This window comes from Columba livia, chromosome 4, assembly GCF_036013475.1.
Source record: "Columba livia isolate bColLiv1 breed racing homer chromosome 4, bColLiv1.pat.W.v2, whole genome shotgun sequence".
Classification (NCBI taxonomy): Eukaryota; Metazoa; Chordata; class Aves; order Columbiformes; family Columbidae; genus Columba; species Columba livia.
Genome location: NC_088605.1, coordinates 56,987,639 through 57,007,840, shown reverse-complemented (window position 1 = coordinate 57,007,840; position 20,202 = coordinate 56,987,639).

Here is a 20,202-nt window from a genome sequence, read left to right as displayed (position 1 = left end):
CACATTTGGGTGGAGGTCCCCATAAACATCCATAAAGTTATCTCACAAGCATCTTCAAGGCTCTCTTTTGTTATGACACCAATAAAATTATTAGTGCTGCTAATTCTTAAGCTCTTGTGTTCTGCTACCACTCAGTATCATGTTAGTCAATACTATTTTATTGTTCTTGTAGGTTCCTTATCTCCTATTACCTACTTCGACTCTTCTATGAAAAACCCATGTAAAGTTCGTAATGTCAGTAAACTCTTTGTAATTTGTATACTGCACAGCACAAACTTACGCTGGTTTCTCACTACAGTTCATAGCAGTATAGTACTGCACATTAAGACCAATTAAAAAAAAAGAGAGCACTACATCAGGGAAACCTTGAGTTGTTTACAGGAACACAAGCAGGCAAGAGGTCTACAGCCCATTGGAATTCAGACACTTACATGCTTCCACAGAGGCCATTAGGAAACCATTGTCATCTGTCCACAGAACCTTCTGCAAAAAAAAGGTTTCTCAAGATACAGCTTCTTAAGGATGTCACAAAAGCTCATTAACATAGTTTTGACTCAGGTCCACAGTGTGACAGCAAAAGATAATTTCATAAACAGGAAAGTTACTATGTACAAGCTCTTCTTGAGAACAAAAGTCAAAAGCATACATTATGCACATTTCAAAATAATATATTGTTCCCTGTGAACCTTCCCCTTTAAGGAATATGCAAAAGATGAAGTGAAAGAAACATGAGAAGAAAAAAATGTGAGACAGAAAGATCGTGAGAGAGGTTACTCTCACAGCACTTTTGATCTGGCTGACACAGAGAGGTAATAAAAATTTATAGGAAGCCTGTTCTTGCTCAATTTCCAGGCCAAAAATGTCTGGATATCTATCCAAAGCTGACTCAGCCTTGACATCTTTTGATCCCAAGTGCCCTGTTTCTTTGTAACTGAAGGTATTGTGAAGCATTCACAGAAATGTACATATTTCCCAGTGGGTTCCGTTGTAGCCTGATCAGAGCAGAATGGGATGAAAAGCAAAAGCTAGAACAATCCTGGATACAAAAAAACACAAACAAACATAAAACCCACACACACAACCCACTACAGGAAAAGTTAAAAATTTCATTTGTAGAACACACAGTTTATTATTTATATAGTTTTGCATGCACACTGTACACAGTGTTTGCCTTGCAGTCTCAGTTTTAGATCTGTCAGATAATTTTATTAATACACATAGCTAATTTTAAAAAGCAGGATTTTTGATAGACAGGTCAACGTCCAGCATGTGATACATCTCAAACCAAAGAAAGCCACAAAGCAAAATCAACATTGTCTGGAGAAGAGGATGTAGGAGGTGGGAATTTCAGAAGTGTGTACATGGGGTGGAGTTTGTAACATGCCTTTGCTGACTAATTATATTTTACACATAGAAAGCCTCTTTTGTTTTAACAATAAAATCAAGAATATAACAAATATGTCCCAAATATACCTATGTTTCTACTTTAGAGGACATAGAGCTAAACAATATCTTAACAGCACGTGATGTATTCAATTGCATTACTGCAATACTTGTGAGCTTTTATTATGGAAAAAAAAAAAGTGCCCCATTTTACTACTTGTTGTACTAATACAGAATAACAAAATTAGCTAACTAAAGAAAACATTATTTCAGTAGAACTATTATAGAATCTCTATTATTAGAATTTTAAGTTAGTAAATCAAAGGCTACTCACAGTTCTTGATTTCATACTATCAGTCAGCATAGTAATTTTTTTGCTCAGACACTGACAGAGCTGAGCTAAAGTTTTCATAGTTATTTTTTCCTCATGTTATGTTCTCCAAGCTAGGCTAAGGGTCACAATAGCCTGGCAAAGTTTTAGAGATGCTGAGTATGGACAATTTTCACCTCCAATGTAATTCTGAAGAGTTCTTCCTCTTTGATGTTAGGTCATTTAATCAAGATACGTAATATTAATTTCCAAGTTTGATTTTAATTGACCATCTCTGAAAGTTTGACCTAACACATGTTATCTTTAATTAAGATCTCTTTGATATCACTGTAAATCCAAAAATAGTGCTACTTCAGATAATCTACACCAATGAGATTGCAACTAAAATCTAACATTTGAATTGCATCTAGAGATGTACTGTTTTGTTTGGAGTATTCAGTTTCCACTCTTAGCCATAAAGACACATACTACTATGTATTATTTACACATTTGTATTTTTCCGTGTCTCATATAGCTATGTGAACTTTCCTAACATTCATTCAATAAGGTAACTGAGAAAGCAATGAATTATAGCAACATTTCACATTGCACATGTTACCTTAGAAATGCAATGGATGGCCAAAGACTACAGAAGGTAGAAAGTGATACAGCATCATCCAGAGTTCCTGTTGGTGACTAGAATCCATTTAATTTCATCAAGTGGGGAGTTCGCACACATACTCATTTTGGTATGCTCATATTGAAGGCTACAGAGCTTTTACTGCTTAAAGCTCCTCTGGGTGAAATAGAATAACTTGGGGAGATATGCCTGAAGCGCAACCCTCTTCCAAGCATGCTTAACTCTAGATAAACTGTTAACAAAGCATGGTGCACAGAGAAAGCCAATTATTTTTACTGGTAAGCTTTGTTCATGTTACCATGAAAGTTTTTTGACAAGCATACCCTGAGTTTCCCTCTGACTTACACACATGAAGAACATTTTGTTTGCTGAATTTAAAACCACTGAGGCGAGAAAAAACATAACCTTGGGGACATATGCCAATCAGAGTTCAAAGATTTTTGTTTTCTGTTTTCAACTTCTCACACATTTCTCTGAAAAAAGAAGCCACAAAGGGAACCAATATAAAAAGTCACAATGTCCCTTTTAACTTTATTATTACTGCTATGGACAGCATAGCTACACTTTGATTTCTTTGGTGTGTCCCCTTTTCAGAAAATATGTGAAACACTTTTTTAATGGTGCTGTGGGGGCAAAAGGATGTCCTAGAACTCAAATGTTTCCATGGGATAGCCTCTAGACAACTGCGGGCTGATTCCTCAAGAAAGTGTCAGGATGTAAGTTATTGCAGGTTGTTTAAACTTTAGCCGGGAGAAACTTACAGAAACCATCACTAATGCTGGTAGAAAGATGGAACTGATTATTTTGTAATTATTTCCAGCTGTTTTTTCTAATACTTTCAGCTTGTGTTCAAAAGTTGTATACTTCAAACATATTTGTTCTAGATCCAATAAATTAAAATCTAGTGAATAAGTGAGCATAAGACAGTTAATATTCCGAGGTGTGGTTATGTGGTTCTTTCACAGATATTTACAGATTCAAAATACAAAGTTTTCACAATAATAAGTTGCTGTTTAAATTTCCAAGCATTATTTGCAGCAAATATAGTTTGAAATAAAAATGTTATTAATTGTATGTTCCTATGCATCTGATAAACAACCTATGACTGTCTGGATATGGTCCTGAGCAATGGGCCTGCTTGAACTGCAGGTTGGACTGGATGACCTCCAGAGCTGACTTTCAGCCTCAACCATTCTATGATCCTGTAATTCTGTGGATCTATGTGCACAGAAGTAGATACACAAGTGCTAATTTGTTTGGGAGTTCAACATTTTTAAGAAGTCCCTCTTTGATGGTCTGATGTTAAAGAAATAGACATAAAGGGACTTTTCAATAAATCAAGAACATTAAGATGACAGGCAAAATGTGTAAACTGTACATTATGAAATACTGCATGAGGCGTGACAAAGTGAAAGTTACAGGTTTTGCATAGAGATGCAAATTATTGCTAAGAGAACACCTCTAATGCATATATACTGAAGTCTATTTAAAAAGAAAAAAAAAGAGACACAAAAGGACAGTGCTGTCAATTGTATCAGTTATTTCCAATTTCACTGTATTCGGACTTCTCTAGAACTGTCTCTGATCAGGCAGCAGCCCTACCATAATACCTATACAAAAATATTCTCATAAGCTAAGACCTGGCAAACATTCATCTGTGCATATAATTTTATTACTAGCTGCACATGTCTAATTTCAGATACATGATCACAAGTACTTTAAAGGTCAGCTCCCTAACCACAGCAAGACTGAGGCACTTTTAAAACCAGCACTACCTGTGAGTAGATAACATCATGCACGTATCATTTCGCATCCTTCTTTGCCACTCCTTTAAAGGCTTTAAGTCTTTTGGATCTAGGATCAGGACTTTTTATGAGCTAGTAGACACACCTAGCAAAACGTCTTTTCACACCAAGTTGGACAATGAACAAATAAATTCTTATACAAAGTAGGAACACTATTAATAAAGATGGCTGAAGGCAGAAATGAGAATATTCAAATCATAATATTTAGCTGCCTATGTTAGAGGGATGATTTGCCTTTACAGTAGATGAAAAAAGATCTCTCTCGCCAGCGGCTATGAAAGATCCTAGACAGATGATCCTTCTAGCTTAGGTGCATCTATTAGGTGGGATGAATACTGACACCTTTAGCTGTTCATTGCTTACATTTAAATGTTGTGAAAACACATTCCCTTTTTACACAAATTAGGACATTACCTATGCCAGCACAGAGAGCATCTCAGAAGGATAACAGATAACCTTCAAATACAGTCAAACAAGTAAGTTTTAAATGTAACATGAACAGCAAGAACATGCATTCTGAAACAGAACACAGAGGACTTCCCTAATGCTTTGTGCAACGGCATTGGAACTTCTCTGTATCCATGGGATACACTCCTACCTGCTGCCACATCTTAACGGCACATTTTCTGCACTGATCTTTAAAGATCCCTTCCAATCCAAACTATTCTGTGTTTCTATGACTTGTTTCAAATGGATGGTTTGTAGTCAAATGTAGACTAAATACTGCCAGCTTTTTTTGATTTCTGATTATCCTGGTTTGCAGCAGGAACTCCTGTCCACAGTTTCCACTAATAATAGTCAGGAAAAAGTCAGTCAGGCAGAAACATGTAAAGAAGGATGGTAGGTTCCCGTTTAACCTATTTTAAGACAGACATATAAGGCAACCTAGTTTGCTAGCCAAGCAAAATAAAGTCTGCATAAGAAATTATTTCTATCTTTTTAAACAACACTGAGGAAGAAAAATAACTTAGGTTAAATAAAATGTTAGCATAAGAGCAATTTTGTTCAATGAAACCCTAAATAAATTTAGGGCAAGAATTGGAAGAGTATATTTTGGAAGAGTATATTTTGCTTTCATTAGGAACCAGGAGGGGCAAGAAACTTAACTAGTTTCAAGGAGGATCACTGATAAATTCTTATAATGCACTAAATGATACATCTCAGAAGAAATTATTTATCTCAGAAGCAGACAAACATTTTGGAGAAGTATCAAACTTCCATTCAAACAAACCATACCATACCAAACCATACCAACAAACTCCTGAAGTTTGACGTTAACAATTAATGTAAAATCTGAGTACACAATCCTTGTGTCCTCCATAAACATCATTTTCCCTTTGATCACCTTGATAATTTCAAAGCAGAGAAGCATCAATAAGCTTTTCAATCAACACTGGTTCCGGTAAAGATTTCCTTTTTAGTGTTTTCTTTGTAGATTTTCAGTAATATTGTCTTATGTTTAGTTTCAAGTTTAAAACTTAAATAAAAGTAAAGACCAGTCTAAAATGGCTTCCCACATTTTCAGACTATGAATGCTACATTTCAACATGATCCACTCAGTATATTTCAGTGTTCATACACCCAAATTGTATACAACTGTTACTAAACCTTCTGTTGAACTGGAATCTAGCAGAAAGTTAAGCAGAACAGGATTTTCAAAGGCAAACTCACCCATTTTTTAAAGAAAGGGACTAAACCAGAAACTTCTCTCTGCTACTCCCATGAAAAATCAACAGTAAGTCTATTATCAATGTAGACAATTGTGAACATAACTGCAAAAACCAGACAATCAATTTAATTGAAATCAATGGAAATCACCAGGTTAAAAAAAAGGGTGTGTCCTGTTATGGATGGGATTTGTGAGGCAGAGTTTTGTGATCCAAGGCCATTGCTACCAATTTTTCCTATAAGTCACACAGTACCATCTTATATCTACATCTAGGGCAATGCCACTACACAGTGGACTAACCTCAAATATGAATTAGACCACTGAACACTTTCCAATCGTGGGCTCAAACTGGCTTTACATAATAATGGTTTTTTATGCTATATAGTATTTTTTTTTTTTTTCATCCCGTTAGGGAAACTTTGCACACATGGGGTATGTGGAGTGAGATAATCATTACACACATTATCACTAATATGTTAAAGTAATATTTCAAAATGCTCCATAGAAAAAGCAATCCTCTTCTCGGATGCAAGATCGTATTGGCTATCAGGGCATGGAGCAGTTAGACCAAATAGTTTGGGTTAATCTCATTAATATCTGCCATAATAAAGGAAAAAATTGCACCAAATACACAGTGCACTTTTTTCAGTATGTTGCACATAACACACTTCCATAATCCAAATGCAATAAAACTCAAAAGTGGAATGAAAACATCCTACAGGTCAAACTCAACTCTAAGCACACTGAGCAGAACAGTTTGTTATGTTTGGTACAAAGTGGAGACTTTGCTGACAATCCATACTACCCATTGTCAATACTGTTATTAAGATGTAAATAACATAAAGTAAATTCCACTCTTCCAGGAGATAAAGAAAAACTTTGCTATCCATGAGCTACGGAGTAGTCTAATTAAGGATTTGTGTGATAGCTTGCCCATTACATTCCATCTGTTTATTTACATAAAGCAATTCTAATGCAGTTCATCAAAAGTTCCACAGTAGCAGCATATGCATGATCCAATGCACAAGCACATCAGGTGGAAGTGGGAATATATTTTGCTACTCATGGGCTTCTTCACATTCCTTTGCTTCAACTTGTTGCATTTCCAAGCCTAACATCACAATGCAAAACAGATCAATCCACCTTACACTTAGACTCATTTCTACAAAGGCAAGTGGCAGCTGGATCACTTAGAATTAGTTTGAGGATCACCAGTTGTACACCTACCACAGTTTAGGAAAACTCTGAACCAACAGACCAAAAGTCAAAGTTTCTCACTACAGCCTGAAATCATTCTAGTCAGAATCAGCTATTCAGAAAAACTAAAGCAAAAAGGTTGAGGTATAGTCCGTGCATTTTGGTTGCAGATAAGAGGCACATAACAGCTGCCACCTCATTAAGACTTTTATTCAAGGTATAATCGGAATGTGAAAAAGTAAGAAACAACAAGAAATAGGCAGATACAAGGTTTGATTTCCTACCATACATTAGCCAGAAAAGCCATAAGATATCACAGGTCCTAAGGAAGAGGTAGACCAATGAAATAATTACAACATATAAAATATATAAAATATAAAACACACATTTTCAATTTAGTTACATCACCTGCTTCCTTTCTACAAACAAAGTGACAGGAAGCAAAAAATATACACTGGCCATGGACCTGGCATCTTCTACTGAAAAAGCATATTTTGTACAATAAGCCAGGTACAGGGATTAAAAAAATGTGTTCACCCCCACAGGGGCTGAGTATTTCCTATGCCATACAAGCATTCTAATATAAACTTGTTCTATAGATTGCAATCATCTCTTATCCACCAGTTTCACTTCCTCTCATCATACTTATTTTTGAACTGTATTATTGGATACACTCTACAGTATGTCTCTCTGAAAGGAATTTGGACTGGATTTATAATAAAGAACATATTATCCTTCTTGTAGTTCTGGAAATATACATAATTTTTCTTGGCAAGACATATCCTGCATTTTTCATCCTCTTTCTGAGGGTGTCTACTATCTCAAGATCTATGTCCAATATTTTATCTTGTGCAGTTTCAAACCTCTGCAATTTACTACCATGGTAAGGAAAAAGAAAATAATTTGTTTGTAATCTTGACATGGCTGGATACCCTTACATCTGTTCAAGAGAAGCTGCTGGTTCTGTATCCACAGTATAAAGTCAGACAGAGGAAGAAGAAAGAGGCTTAGAACCAAGTGACCAAAACCACACCAAATACTCCATGAAAACTGCTGAGACTTAAGTCTTACTGGCAGCAGGTCTCTGAAGTCTTCACTTTAATGGCCATAACTTTGCTAAGTGTCCCAACATGGAGCTCTTCATGTCTGTCGACCTCCACAAACCTTGAATGCTGTGGGTGATCACCAGCAGAAAGCAAGCAGAGATATTTCATCGATGAAAAATGAATTGATAGCAAATAAATGGAAGGAAACTAGCCAGCACTTGAAATAAAAATAAATGCTCTTAATGTGCCCCATCCCTATTCTGCAGTAGGGTTGTAATCAGCAGTGAGAAACACTAATGATTCTAATATGATAACAGTGAAACAGCCAGTTATGAATCTCTAGAAATAATGACTTGCTGTTTTTTCTGCTGATACAGTCAGCAATCTTAATTCTTCAGAGGAAGTGTCCTTCTGTACACAGTCAACTGTATAGTCACAGGAGCACAGAACCTTATGAGGCCTTCCATTTTTCAGTGTGAAAATTCTGCAACTCTGTATTGGCTCTCAGACCTCTATGATTAGGCAGAGAAGCTAAAGAGAATAAGCTGTTCTTTAATGAGTTTGAGAAAGATGCCGGTTGGAATTAAAGTTTTAAATGAGCTAACAATGTAAAACAGAAATCTGACTTCCTCCACGAAAAGGACTGGTCTCTAAAATCCTATTTAAAATAGCGTAAGATTTGAGTCACTTGAGGTAAAATCCTAGCTTCACTGACAGACAAAGAGAATTTTCCGAGTGACTTCAAAGTGGTCAGGATTTCATTCCTATGTGCTTCAGATATTTTTTCAGAGAAGGAATAAGCTGTTGAAGTTTAAAAAAATATGCTTTGTTTAGTTAATTTTCAAATGCACCAAGATGCTGGAAGCATACCAATTCTTCAGTTGTAAATCGGGGAAAAAACCTTTGAAATGTTACTTTAAAGAGAACAAGCAGACTTCTTATTAAAGGGTCTTATTTGGCAACAACAAATTGCAGCATGCCTTCCCATTCCTCATTCTCCTCTTATAACTATTATTTATTGCCATTACTGGGATGTGTTCTATAATTGGATTCTGGCATAGACCAGTGGAAAGAGAAAAATCTTTCCAATCTGATTCAAAATAGGTTTTCCTTTGTAAAATACACATGCAAAGAGTGAAAAATTATCTCTTTGCTCCCCAGTAGTTATTCAAACCATTTAGACACTTTAGTCTAGTCAGACTTTAAACCTGCAATTTCTGAAGTTGTTTTTATAAACTGCGAAATTTGGGGGTGGAGTAATTTTCTTCCTATTTCTTGGATAGTTTTCTATCAACAGGTTTTGGCTGAGCAAATAGCATGTTCTTTTCAAGAAATACACTTTGAACAAAACTTGCTTCTCAAAGAGTCACATATCCTGCAGCCATCAATAAAATAAATGTGGTGCTTTACGGTCAGAGTTAACATCTGAAAGTCAGGCACCTTAATTATGCTTCCATCAGTAATTCTATTTCAGTGTCTATTCAGAAAACACATTGAAGCAATTAAGAAAATATAAGAAAAGCATTAAAAAGCATAATAGCCTGACATAACATATACAAGTAACAAGAAAAAGTAGCACAAAGCAAACTAGTTGAAGAACTTTTTCAACCCATTGGTTCCAATGTAAATGGTCAAGGTGAGAACTATCAGCACACTCACATACTCTTCAGCAAAGTACTCACTGTTTGGACTTCAGGCTAATCAGAACAATATTCAGACAGCAGAATAAGAAAGAAAAACATGAGGAAAAGTCAAACCACACAAAACAGGAAGCTGGAAATGTTTACCTAAAACAACAGTTTGTTTTGAGCTTTTTCTTTTCTACAAAGCTTAAGCTATAGCAACTACCGGCACAAGCTAGTTAACAATATCAGCTGCTTAACAAATCAGAAGCACTCTGCAGTTTTGACGTAGTAACTATTAAAAACTTCTCTAAGCTTTATAGCACTCCTAGAATTATAGCCACCAACTGATGTCTACTTTACAAGACATTTCTTTTCCTAACAGACCTTTGCAGCTTCTGGTTGGTGACAAGCAATGGATGGGCAGCACCATCTTAAATTTGGATGACGATGACAAAATTCAGAAGATGTCTGTTTGTAGCCTATTTTGAACTAGGATAGAAGAGCTACTTTACTTCAAAGCAATCAGAGAGCAGATTCTGTAGACCGGTTTCTCCTACTGAAAACCCAAAAGAATACCACAAACTTGCAGAAATGTTCCAGTTTCTGTGCAAAGATATTTTTTCTAGTGCAAGCTGTTTTGAGTCTTATTTTAAAAGCTTAGTAGCAGCTTGTTTTCATTAAGTGGTTGAAAATATTTGACTCAATGAGTTCAAAAGCAAAAAATCCTAAAATCTTATTTCTTGAAAAAAGCCACAGCACTGCCGCTGAGAATTTAATATGCCTCTACCACAATGTCACATTAAAATATTGATAGTTTTAATCCTTCTGGATGTTTGTGAGTACATAGAGGAGATAGATATTAGATATAACTGAAAAAGTAAACATTTAATGAAAGATCTGACAAAACTGACAATTCACTCTTTGGAATGCTTTCCAGGATAAACACAGCCCATGAGTATTTCTCTGAATATGGTTTAACATGTATATATAAATAAATAAAATGGCAAAGGAGCCCAAACCCTTCAGACAGTTCATGCATATCATATGTATTGTCTTCCAAACAGAACAGTGGCTTTAAGTATTATTTTTAAACTATCTCAGCTCTTCATTACTCAAAGTTAATCTTAAGAATTTAGTTTTCTGAAACTCTAGCAAGAACATTGAAGCTTAAAACCTTAGCAATAAGTATAGTAGTCTAGAAATAGGTACCCTATCACAGAATCACAGATTCACAGAATGTTAGGGATTGGAAGGGACCTCAGAAGATCATCTAGTCCAATCCCCCTGCTGGAGCAGGAACACTTAGATGAGGTTACACAGGAAGGTGTCCAGGCGGGTTTTGAATGCCTCTAGAGTAGGAGACTCCACAAACTCCCTGGGCAGCCTGTTCCAGTGTTCTGTCACCCTCACTGAGAAGAAGTTTCTTCTCAAATTTAAGTGGAACCTCTTGTGTTCCAGTTTGAACCCATTACCCCTTGTACTACTGTTGGTTGTCACCGAGAAGAGCCTGGCTCCATCCTCGTGACACTCACCCTTTATATATCTGTAAACATGAATGAGGTCACCCCTCAGTCTCCTCAAAGCAAAAGAGACCCAGATCCCTCAGCCTTTCCTCATAAGGGAGATGCTCTACTCCCTTAATCATCTTTGTTGCCCTGCACTGGACTCTCTCCAGCAGTTCCCTGTCCTTCTTGAACTGAGGGGCCCAGAACTGGACACAATATTCCGGGTGCAGTCTCACCAGGGCAGAGTAGAGGGGAAGGAGAACTTCTCTTGACCTACTGACCACCCCCCTTCTAATACACCCCAGGATGCCATTGGCCATCTTGGCCACAAGGACACAGTGCTGGCTCATGGTCAACCTGCTGTCCACCAGGACCCCCAGGTCCCTTTCAAAGTCCTAAGTCAAAAGGTGACTGTCTCTGAAAGTATTATTCATCCACCTTCCTGAGCACTTGAGATGCTCAGTCAAGTATAGTGATAGTTGGTAAAACCATCAGGTGACAATGGAGGCAAGGTGTATTAATATAGAACAACCTTATACAAGGAAATAGCCCGAGTCTGAGTCTCATCATTTTGATATGAGTTGCCAAACATATCTGTTCAAACTGGCATTTCGTAATACACCAAGTTGTACCAGCCCTCCAGGGCAGAAAGAATTAAGCTATCAGTTCCTATTCACCACTGAAAAAAAACCCCTTAAACTTTGTTTCATGTTGAGACACCTTGTTAGGGGTGGGTACTTAAATCTACAGACAGTATTATAATAAGTAATGATTAATTAAATTTTTTAAAAAAACACAACAACCGAGAATCTGAACCCTTCAGAAAATTGCATGTGACTATCTGGAGGCAACGATAATTGTTACTATCTCTAGAGAGTACTTGGCCCAGACATGTCTATTAATACCAGACATATTAGGTCTTGACAGCTTATAGGACATCTGCTTGTTTCATTTCCCTTTAGTCTCGCCAAATGCTAGCAGCTAAAATCATACAGACTATTTTCCTACTTCTGCATAACTTGAAAGACTTTTTTGCATATATGAATTTTGACAATAAACAAGATCTTCCAGTGTTCTGTATCTGATATATATATGTACAGGCATGTGTATCCAAAGAACTGCAAAGATGGTAAATTTCTTTAACGTGAGGACATTTATCTAGGAATAAAGATGCAGTTAATGGAGCTAATAAATAGGACAGTTTAAATAATTTGGTTTTTAACTTGAACTAAAAAAGGTTGCAGAGACTAAAATATCTCAACAGATTTTTTTTCAAGCAACTCCCCACGTATTTCAGTATATTGCAAAATTCCAATAAATCATTACAAAATTTTAGAAAATAATGTTGAGGCTTTTGGTATGGCTTTCCACATTTTTCCACTTTTTTAACATAAATTGAAAAGAAAAAGTCAGCACACAGATCCTGACTCAATTAAATTTCAGCCTCAAGTATAAAGTACAGGTTCTCAACTAAGCTCGAAGCAGTCTTTTAGTCCATCTTGCTTCTTGCTATAGCATTAAAGTATTCTAAATCTAAATCTGAAAGGCATTTATTTCCCATATTGTTCACAATTTTTGTAAAGCTTATATTGTTCTTGGCCATTACTTCAAAAGTAATGGTACAGATGAGATTTAAATAGCACCAAATAAAATTAAATAATAAAAAAAAAAAAAAAAATAAAATAAAAGGAGATAGCTAATTGTATATTATGAATCAATCACAGGCAGTTGCTGATGCTTTGATCCAGATATTTTTGCTATGAAAATATGTCTAAGAGCTAAATTATTTAATTTACAAGAATCCAGCTTTGGCCACTTGTTTGATATGGCTGAATAAATAATTTGTTTAATTTTTTAAAATAGTTTTAGCTTAGATTATAAACATGTGAACAATATAATTTTTAAATTTACATTATTTGTAATTATTTTAAAAAATGAGCCCTGCTCAATTCACAGAGTCAATGCATAGGTTTATTATTTGAGTTTAAAGCTTGTGTGGATGCAGATTTCTTTAAACATTTTCACTCCCAGGAACCTCATTTCCATTAAGAATGTTTCAGATTTGAGATCATTTCAGAATCAAAATTTGATTTTCAGCTATTTTTCAACACCTATTGAAAAATTGCTAATCTAGATTATTACAGCCACTAATGAATTAATCATTAAAAAGTCAGGAAGTACTAAAAAGTTATGAAAATTAATCAAAATTCTTAACAAGCAGAAATAGCTTTTGCAGAAAATTGCAGCAACTGCCCAGTTGCAGATGTATTTTGAGATACATGTACATGGTGGCATGTTTCCCTACAAAGTATCGATATATTAATATAAGCTGGAAAGAATTACATAATGCATGATAATTCCCTGACAATATAAAGAAATGTATTTTCATTTCCATTAAGAGATTTACACTAATGTATGCCAGCTGAGAATCTGATGGGACAGTGCTGTAAGAGTCGCACAACATATCTTTGATTTCAGTGGATCTGAAGTAAATAACATTTATTCACAATGTTGATATGTATGTTTTCAGCACCCATTTCACAACGATACACATTTTTTAGTATATTCATAACACTAATATTTGAATCTACAGAGCTTTCATCTTGCAAAAGAGAACGTTATATTCCCATTGTCTAAAACCTGATCTAGTTAAGATTCAGCATTTTACCATTTACTTATGGATTCGAAAATATGAGGTTTACATTCACAAGGAAGTGGAAAGCGTTTATCCAGATGCTCTTCCCTCAGAAAGTATGATGCAAATTATAAACTCAGTAATTCAGAGAGTACATAAACTTACATTTGCATGCATTTATTGGTTGTGTTTTTAACCTACTTCCTGAATAGTTAAATTGAATAGCACATTAAATCAATTAAGAGTAGAGGAAAGTTTGTGACTAGGATAAGTAGCAGTAGTAGCAGTTAAAAGTTTAAAAACTGAACTATACTGGTTCTTGTTATCTAAAATACATTATTTTATTTAATTACTAACAAGAATTTTCACAGAAAGCTAATGTCATTATTTATTCTACTGTGCCCAGGAATCGCATACGTCTCAAATTTTAAGCTTTTTATCTATATAAATAGATCAGTCTTGTGTTACAACTTGATACAATGGAGCTTCTTCTGTGTATTATTTATGTCCTTATCCCACTGGATTTTAACATGACAAAAATCTAGTATTATAAAATGAAAGTCTATGTAACTGCAGTGGAATAGAAGACAGGAAAAGGAGACTGGCAAAAATATCTCCTGTTAATTTTCATTTCACATTCTGAAAAATCTGAATGTACTGTGATAAGAATACAAATAAAATTGAATAATATGCATATGGTATAAATATGCCTGCATATTTTAACACATTATTAATTTATCTTTCCACAATTTCCCTTTAGTTGAAAAGATATAGGTTAATTCACAGCAGCCTGACACATAGAAATCAGCTCTGTTTCAAGTTAGTTTATAAGGCAAAGTAAGATTGCTGTCACCAGAGAAAGAAATATTTCCGTCCAAAGATAGCAGAACTGAGTTGGACCTTTTGTCTGGCATACTTGAACTAAGAAACAAAATCACGCCTTGTTTTCTATCCAGGGTGCCCTCCCTCTGTTAGGGAGCAGCAAGGGCTGGCTGCTTCCTCAGAGCTGGGGAGCCAGCAGCCAAGGGGGATACCACAGCAAGCAAGGCAGGGGCCTGGTCAGCCAGAGGCTTGACATCCTCCCAGTTCAATTTCTGTCTTTCCACACCACACCAAACCCCAGCACTGTGACTGTGAGTAAGGGTAAAACGAGCAAAAATCATCCATATAGTGTTTAGTGCATGAAGAAATGGGCACACTAGCAGCTGTGTGAGAAACTACAGTAGATCATCAACAGTGGGCAAGACAAGAATCAGCAGAAGGAAGACAGCAAATGAACACTGTTGTCAGGGTTTGATGCCTACCTGCCATATGTGGAAGATATGAGTAATTCTCGTTAGAAAGAATACAGCAAAACAGAGAAGGATTTCTATGAATGAGCTGGGATGGAAGAGGAATGAAAGGAGCCAAGGTTAGTTGGCTCCCAACCCTCTGAATACTCAAGAAAAATACAGATTTCTTGACAAATCTGAAACTTAGTATCACTGAACTGTATTAACACAGCCAAGTACAAGTAAAAACACTTTTTCTATGTAGTGTCTAACTGTAAGAAACACAGAACAATTCCAAATGATAAAATGGATCCTAGATTTTTTTCCATGGGATTACTTATGTTTCTTTACTGAATGAAATAAAACAAACAAACAAAACAAAACAAAAACCAAGCAACCAACCAAAATCCACAAAATGTATTTAGGTATCAACTGCAAGGAACTAACTTGAGGCCTTAGCATAAGGACTTTCATTTGTCTCTTGCACTCATGCTTGCTTTTTCTCTTCTATATAAAAGAGGGTGCAAGTCGTTGCAATGAAAGTCCATGCCACAGCAAGTTAATAAGGTAATTTGCTTAACAAAAACTAGTGTTATCTCCTTTAATCAGTTGTATCACAATTTAGGATTCCCTTTGCCTCATACAAAGGCTATGACAACACATGGTATGGCACACCATACCAATACCACATCCATGAACCCAATGCTATTTCAACCCAGCCCCTCTAAACATGAGATAGAGCCAGCTGTACTGTTAAAACAAACAAACAAACAGAATACTCCACATGCATAACCATAAAAACAGAAGGATCATTCTTGGATGGTTGTAAGAGTTTTATCACCACAATCTTAAGAGCTGACTGCTCCTTCTTTCTCAAGTATCACAAACCTCTGTTTTTCTATTTATACTGTCTTAATGCTATCCCAACTACTTAAATGTATGCTTTCATTTCCAAGAAAGATTGTTTTTCTACATAGCAGAAAGGAATGGCGCAACCTTTTCCAGAAATCTTGATCATTTATCCTAAAATTGATTCCTTACATCTATTCCTTACATACATTCCTTACATCTATTGATTCCTTATATCTATAAAAACACGCAAAGGTTTGTAGATCTATCACTTAATGGTAAATCTAAACAGGCCTGAGTGTATCTGTATGTGAAATAGTATATGCTAATCATCAGACACCGAATAAACTAAAATAGGAATGTACTGTATCAATGTAAATGTACAAGCAGCTTATTTCAATTTAGCTTCAGTCAGGCTAACAAAAAATTAGGTAACTTGGATACATTAGAAATAAGTGAGATGAGTCAGGGTTTTCCATGAAAAAACAGCTTCATTGCAGAGTAGCCAATAGAAATAATTTTAACCTTATATAGATTAAGATAAAATGGCATCCTAATATCTCACTATCTTATCTAGATGATTTTATTAGTGCTTAAGATAATAAGAGAAGCATCTGGCAGCAGAATAACATTCCTCTATCACAGAACATGTGTGCTGCATAGGCTCCCATCTGCAAATGGAGATTGAACCTTACTTTTGTGAACTACGGCAAGTTATGAAAGATTTTCTAATCTAATATATTTGCTTTCTCTTAGGGTTCTTTAAGTAAAATTTGTCTTCATATTTGTTTTTCCTTCTTCCATTTTATTCTTTAGTACGAATATAATCACTCATTGCATAATTTTACCCATTGCACAATTATACAACAGGCATCTTCTGTGACATATCTCGATTTCATTGCTCTTTGTTTATACATTTTTACTGCATATTTAGGGTTTTATGTAAAAACCTTTTTATCTATTACCATTAAAGACTGGTCTTTTTGGAGCAGGTTCCTTGGACTCCCTTAGCTCACAGCTAGTTTCATGGTTGCCTGAAACAATGGGGATGAAGAATGAAAACAGCTGAAAATCCTTAAATGCTCTCTAGAGTCAATCGCTTTGCTATCTGAACCTCAGAAGAGAAAAAGAAAAAAAATTCTTTATAGAGCTAACAATTAAAAAATACACTTTTTGCTAAATATTTCCTTAAACATCATACTTTATTCTTTTGGACAATATTGAACTTGCCACAGAATATTAATTTACAAATACTCTTTTTAGTATAGTTCAAGCTTGATTCAATACCATATCACCTTCCAACAGAAACAGTATAACTCAAAATATTGTGAACACTATAATGCTCAAGTCAAATACTCTTTACATAATGGAAGTTTCATCTGAATCAGGGAATCCCAGAACTGCAGGGGCGCTAAAGTTGGAAGTGACCTCTGGAGATCATATAGTCCATTCCCCTGCTCAGAGCAGGGTCACCTAAAGCAAGTTGCTCAGGACTGTGTCCAGCTGGGTTTTGAATATCTCGAAGGACAGAGACTCTCCAGCTCCTCTGGGCAACCTGTTCCACTGTTTGATCACCCTTAGAGTTAAAATGCTTTTTCTTATGCTTAGATTGAATTTCTTGTATTTCAGTTTGTGCCCATTGCCTCCTGTCCTGTCACTGAGCACCACTGAGAAGAGTCTGGAACTCTCTTCTTTACTGCTTTCCACCAGGTATTTATGCACATTGATGAGATCTTGCCTCTGCCTTCTCAAGGCTGAACAGTCTCAGCTCTCTCAGCCTTTCCTTATACAGTAGATGCTGAAGTCTCTTAATCATCTTTTCATAGGACATTGCTCTACTCACTCCAGTATGTCTATGGCTGTCTTGACACAGCACTCCATATGTGTCTCATCAGTGCTGCGTAGACATGCAAATTCACCTCCCTCGACCTGCTGGCAATACTCTGCTTAGTGCAGCCACAGATACTATTGGTCTCCTTTGCTGCAAGGGCACATTGCTGGCTCATGGGCAATTTGTCCACCAGGAAAGCCAGGTCCTTCCCTGCCAGCTCCTTTCCTGACAACAACATTGGCTAACTCCCTCAGCACTCACGGCTGCATCCCTCTCAGGTTCTCCGGAACAAGAGCTCGAGAACTAGGGTATGCATTTATGGAAATGGAGACCAACAACATCACCTCTCCTAGCAAAACTTTCCTGAAATGTTTCTAGTATATTGCATTTAGCACAGTAGAAAAATGCTCCTCAGAAGCTAAAATGCTCAGGAACTGAAAGGAATTAACAATAGATACCACTACTTCTCCAACCTGTGTACTGAAGCTCCAACAAATTTTTCTGTCATGATTCTGCAAAATTTATATACATCCAATCCACAGTTTCTGACTAATATTCCCATTTGTGGTGCAATAGCTTCTGCAGTTCTTAATTTATTAACTAATTATTAATTAACTATTTATTTATTTATTTATTATGGCCTTTTGTCCTTAAAAATCCTTTTTCCTTTTTGATTCCATGACACTCTGAGGTTTCAATTTCCCATAATCTGGGGGCAGGAATATTTCAGTGGTTCTAATACAAATACCTTTCCAATTATTAGTATAAACTAATATGCAAGTATTCTCCCTGTAATTCTCTTTGAAAAATAAATCCATATTGTAAGTAGTCAAAAAATGTCTAGCAACATGAAGGAAACAAAAGAGAGAGACAGAGAAGGGGGAAAAGAGAGGAGAGAGAAAAGGAAAGAGGAAAGAGGGAGGAGGAAGATACTCTTGCCAGAAAGGGGATTTATTTGTGCTAAGCATATCAAGAGAGTTACAGATCTGCCGTTATTAAGATACAATTTAAATAAAGCAGCTACTGGGAATCAGAAATTATATGTCATAGAAACAAATAAATAGTTCAGTGATCACTGGAAATAACAGGCCCCAGGTTTCAATCAATTTACATCTTCTGGTAGGTACAATTTTTAACTGAATTATTGTAAAGCTGCTGCATAAGTGCATCTCATGTTGAAGAACAGAAAACCTACACAATATAGAAGTTCTGTCTATGGTTTGAATAGTTCTTTTTTTTTTTTTTTCCAATGAGGTGCAAACTCTGACTGAGCCAGAGTTTGTGTCAGTTGAGAAATGTCCCCACCAAATATTTTTCAAACTCGCATGTTTTTATGAAAAGTTTTGGATTTGCTGAGTTCCCTTTTATTTCAGAAAAACAAAGCAAAATTATTCACTTCATCTACATATTGAATTCAAAGTACAACAGTTACCCAGTATTTTAACTAGGGTATCCAGGTTCATTTTTCCAAATTATCCAGGTGGCTCCTAACATAATATTTTGTATTATTTCTTAAGGGAACAAAAATTGTATCAGAAATCAAGTCAATGAAAGCAAAATAATTAGATATTTACATACTCTGGCATTAAGACCACTTCTGATTTTCTGAAAATGCAACACATTATAAACACATCAAGTGACTGCTTATGAAAATACCAATGATAGAAAATATCTGGTTTTGATTTTGGTCTTTTGAATCTCAGGAATGGGATTTAGGACTCCATGAGCTGATGAACATATGTTCATTTCTCATATCAAACCTGAGAAGATCTGTGGCTTAACAGGCAGTGTCTGAACATTCATTTAAATAAAATAAAATTAACTCCTCCAAACCTAACTAAAAATCCTCTTTTATTGCCTTTGAGGCAGTTGTATAAGAGGCACTGCAGCTTTAGTTTCATTAGACTAGTAACATTTGCAATGAAGCATTACTTTCTAATATCTAAAGTCTTCAGGAAAATTAATAGCTTTACAAAACGCTGAGTGTCCTCTTGGAGCTGCAAAAGTCAGGTACCCTTAAAACAGAAGTATAATGGGTTGTTTTGTAATGAGACTAATATATTACCCTTACTCTGAATCTTCGAAGTTGTGCAAGACAAGCTAAGCAGGTTGTTGAAGACACAAAACAGAAGAGGTCAGAGGAAACACTTTCACTGCACTGATTCTGGAAGGGGGAGTCCTTAGTCAAGAACTATTCCATAAAAGAATGCATGCACAGGATAGCAGCCCTACGATCATGGTGAAGGTGTCTCTAATAGCTGACCATGTCTCGGTATAAATAACTGTATTTTATAACTTTTCTTAGTAGTTGAGCTCAGCTGCATTTGCAACTGCAGTATTCAGATAATTCATACATGATGACTTCTTTTTCCACGTTACTCTCCTGGGCACAGTAAAAACAAAAACCTAGCAGGAACAATTAAATATAACTGGAGT